Genomic DNA, 4,248 nt, shown 5'->3' with positions numbered 1-4,248 from the left:
GCCCACACTTAACAGACTGAGCCCCCCAGGAACCTTCTCACACTATATTTTTAAATAACTCATGTAATTATCCAAATAATTCTTCACAAATCTTGAAATTGATTCAAACACCAGAGACTTCAAGTTTTTACTAGGTGAAATAATTTCTACAGTAAAACAGTTAGTTTTCTCATTGTCTCTACTTGCTCATTTCTATTTTAAAAATTTATCATGGGGGTGTGCCTGGGTGGCTCAGTTGGTTAAGCCTCGGACTCCTGGCTTTGGTTCAGGATATTATCTCAGGGTTCATGAGTTCAAGCCCCACTTTCAGCTCTGCATTGACAGTCATGAGTCTGCTTGAGATTCTCTCTCTCTCCTCTCTCTGATCCTCCCCCGACTCAGAGGGGCTCATGTGCGCACACACGCACTCGTGCACTCTAAATAAGCAAATAAATAAATAATGTTAAAAGTTTGTCATAAATTATTTCAAACTCCACAGAAAAGTATAAAGGATAAAAATACACACTTGATACTCCAATTTAATAGATAAAAACATTTCTTCAAATGTGCTTTAGATATGCTTGAAAAGGAAAACCTTAATTTCTTTCCTCCATGTTGGAGCCTGTGGAGGCTTGCTGTGGACAGGACTTCTCAAATGACAAATATGTCTGGAAGGCTGTGGGCCAGGGCCATTTTTTTGCTAGCTATAAGTAGGATCTCTGGAACTGAGTAAGCACATAGCTCTTCTCAAAATCAAAGGCATGCTAGAGACTAAATTCTATCTGGGCAAAGATTATGTGTACAAAGCAAAGAAAGACACGGTAACTCCTGGTGGCAAACAAAACAAAATCTGAATAACTGGGGAAAGGATAATTCGTGGCCGTGGAAACAGTGGCATCGTTCCCGCCAAACTCCGAAGTAATACTCCTGTTATGGCCATTGGACACGGAATCCAAGCGATGCTTTACCCATCAAGGATTTAAACTTATTGATAAGTAAATTGTGGATTTGTTCTCTTGCATTTAAAAAGGGCAGGAGGTGGGGTGCCTGAGTGAGTCAGTCGATTAAACATCCAACTTCAGCTTAGGTCATTTCATGTTTCATGGGTTCGTGGGTTCGAGCCCCACAATGGACTCTGTGCTAACCACTCAGAGTCTAAAGGCTGCTTGGGATTCTGTCTCTCCCTCTCTCTCTCCCCTTCCCTCACTCACGGTCTGTCTCTCTCAGTCTCTCAAAAATAAATAAACATTAAAAAAAATTTTTTATGAGGGGATGGGGGAAGGCTTACATATAACAACTTATCTCCAGAAAAATCTATTTTAAGTTGATAACTTTGATCCCATTGTGAACTTCAATGTCATTACCCTCCCTTATCACATTTTATATTTTTGATGTCACATTTTACATCTTTTCATCTTGTGTATCCCTTAACTGACTATTGCTCCGGGGCTGCAGATGGGCCACCAGTGCATGGCCCTCCACTATGTGGGTGGAGCTATGTAACTACTTCATCTCTGGGTCTCTTCTCAACTCCAACTCCAGTGACTTCAAATTGGCATGGTGGGAATACTTAAAGCCACAAAAATAGGCAAATGCTACAAATCAGGGCTCCCCCACCCCCATTCTCACATGAAGATATTTGTTGGAATTAGAGCTATCACCTCCACATCCGGGTAGCAGGACAGAGAAAGGGGAATGGAGAAAGTTACTCAATCCTGTTTAAAGTCTCAGAAGTATTTTAGACAGGTTTAGGATACCTTCGTGTACATATATTTATAATATTTCTACTTCAACTTGAACTTGGCCACTTGGTGCTACTGAGGATCAAGGGAGGCTGGAAAATGTGGTCTTTTACTTGGCAGCTAAAACTATAAAAATATATAAACTCGGAGAAGTCTCCAGCTGGTCCTCATCATCTCCACCCCGTTCCCTCTCACCCTGTGTTCATGAGTTTCTGGTTTAATCTGTTTCTTTTTTTTAAAAAAATTATAACTACAATCACACACATAGTTTTATTTCCCTTATCGAAAGATTATATCACTTAATAAAGTATCCTGATTATTGTGCAATACTGGTCTTTGGAGATCTTCCTCCTTTTTTTCCCCCCTGACTTCATAGTAACTCCACTGTGTGGATATAGTATACTTTATTCAGCCAGTCCCTGCGGGTAGAAATTTAAATTGTTTAGCAGAATTTTGCTATTACAGATAATGCTGCAACTAATAACTTGTGCATCTGTTTTCTATATTTGTGGGTATGTTGTTTTTTAAGTAATATCTATGCCCAATGTGGGGCTTGAACTCACAACCCTAAGATCAAGAGTCCTATCTCTACTGACTGAGCCCGCCAGGTGCCCCATGGGTATGTATCCTTAGGGTAAATTCCCAAAAGTTAATTGTTGGGTCAAAGACCAAATGTATATGTAGTTATGTGAGATATTGCCAAAATTCCATTTTATAGAATGTGAGCTCCCTCCAGCAAGGTATGAGGATATATCAGTTTCTCCACAGCTTTGCTAACAGGATGTTGTCAAGTTTTAAAGTTCCTATCCATCTAAAATGGTATCCCAGTGTAGTTTTTTTTAATGTTTATTTATTTTTGAGAGAGATGTCTGTCTGCGAACAGGGAAGGGCAGAGAAAGGGAGACAGAATCTGAGCTGTCAGCACAGAGCCCAACGCAGGGCTTGAACCCATGAACCGTGAGATTATGACCTGAGCCAAAGTTGGATACTTAACTGACTGAGCCGCCACCCAGGCACCCAGTGTAGTTGTTGCTGTTTTTTTTTTTTTAAGTTTATTTATTTTGAAAGACAGCAAGCAGGGGAGGGGCAGAGAAAGACAGGGAGGGAGAGAATCCCAAATAGGTTCCATGCTGTCAGTGTGAAGCCCAATGGGGGACTTGATCCCAGGAACCATGAGATCATGACCTGAGCTGAAATCAAGAGTCAGATGCTCAACCAACTAAGTCACCCATGCGCCCCCTCTCAGTATAGTTTTAAACTGTATTTCTTTGTTTTATGAATGAAGCTGAGTAGTTTTTGTACATTTAAGGTCATTTGTGTACCTATTTTGTGTGTATATTTTCTATTTAAGTTTTTGTCCATTTTTCTGTTGGGTTTTAGCTCTTTCTCTCCCCCCTCAGTCTTTCTTAGAAACCTGCACTGCCATCTTTCAGTCATGCATTACAGAAAGGAAAAGTTTCCCTTACTTTAAAAAATTTTAAAGGGCTTATTATGTACTAAGGGTATTGGTCCTTTATCTGCCATGTAAATCATTAATAATTTCTCCTAGTTATCATTTTTGCCAGCCAAAAGCATTTTTTAATGTGTTTACCAATATTTTCTTCATCTGGATTTCAAGTCAAGCTTTCTTCAGAGGCAACTGGGTGGCTCAGTCGGTTGAGCATCAACTCAGTTTCTGCTCAGGTCATGATCTCACAGTTTTGTAAGTTCAAGCCCTCGTCAGGCTCTGCACTAACCATGGAATTCTCCCTCTTTCTCTGCCCCTCTTCCACTCACATGCTCTCTCTCAAAATAAATAAACTTAAAAATTTTTAATAAGATAAAAATCTTTCTTCACACATATTATTTTTAAAATGTATTGATGTTTGGGGTACTGGGTGGCTCAGTCAGGTAAGTGTCTGACTTTGGCTCAGGTCATGATCTCACAGTCAGTGAGTTCGAGCCCCAAATCAGGCTCCGTGCTAATGGCTCAGAGCCTGGAGGCTGCTTCAGATCTGTGTCTCCCTATCTCTCTGTCCCTCTCCCTCCCCCCATTGGCACATGCTCACTCTCTCTCTCTCTCTCTCTCAAAAAATAAACATTAAAAAATGTTTCATTCACAATTCACTCATATTTTCTGCTACTGTTTTTTTTTAGTCACTATTTTTGTTTGAGGGTTATTCCGGGGTATGATGTCAGGTATGGATTCACTTTTATGTTGCTCCAACTGGCTGAAACTACTGATAGAAGACAGGCGTTAATTACTCCTTGAAAGTTTGGAAGAACTTATCTATAACCACTTCAGCTTTGGAGATGAAAACCTTTTTTTATCATTTCAGTTTATTTATTGGCTATTGGTCTATTCAAGTTTCCTTTTTCCTTCTTGTACTTGTTTTAAAATTTTATATTTTTTTCTAGAACCTTATTGACTTTGTCTAAGTTTTTAAATTTATTTATGTAAAATTGTTTACCTTTTTTATCGCTTCTCGGCCTTTTGGCTAAGATCAAGTGTAAAACTGTTTATCTTTTATTTTGTTTTTTATTTCTT

At 39.3% G+C, this 4,248-nt stretch overlaps 1 pseudogene; it reads left to right on the top strand.

Moving 5' to 3' along the window:
* Nucleotides 1–4,178: 4,178 nt before the first annotated feature.
* On the top strand, nucleotides 4,179–4,248 carry LOC115300473 (annotated as a pseudogene).

Source organism: Suricata suricatta, chromosome 8 (genome assembly GCF_006229205.1).
Source record: "Suricata suricatta isolate VVHF042 chromosome 8, meerkat_22Aug2017_6uvM2_HiC, whole genome shotgun sequence".
Classification (NCBI taxonomy): Eukaryota; Metazoa; Chordata; class Mammalia; order Carnivora; family Herpestidae; genus Suricata; species Suricata suricatta.
Note: the sequence above shows the minus strand (reverse complement) of the source record. Positions and strands in the feature narration are given on the sequence as shown.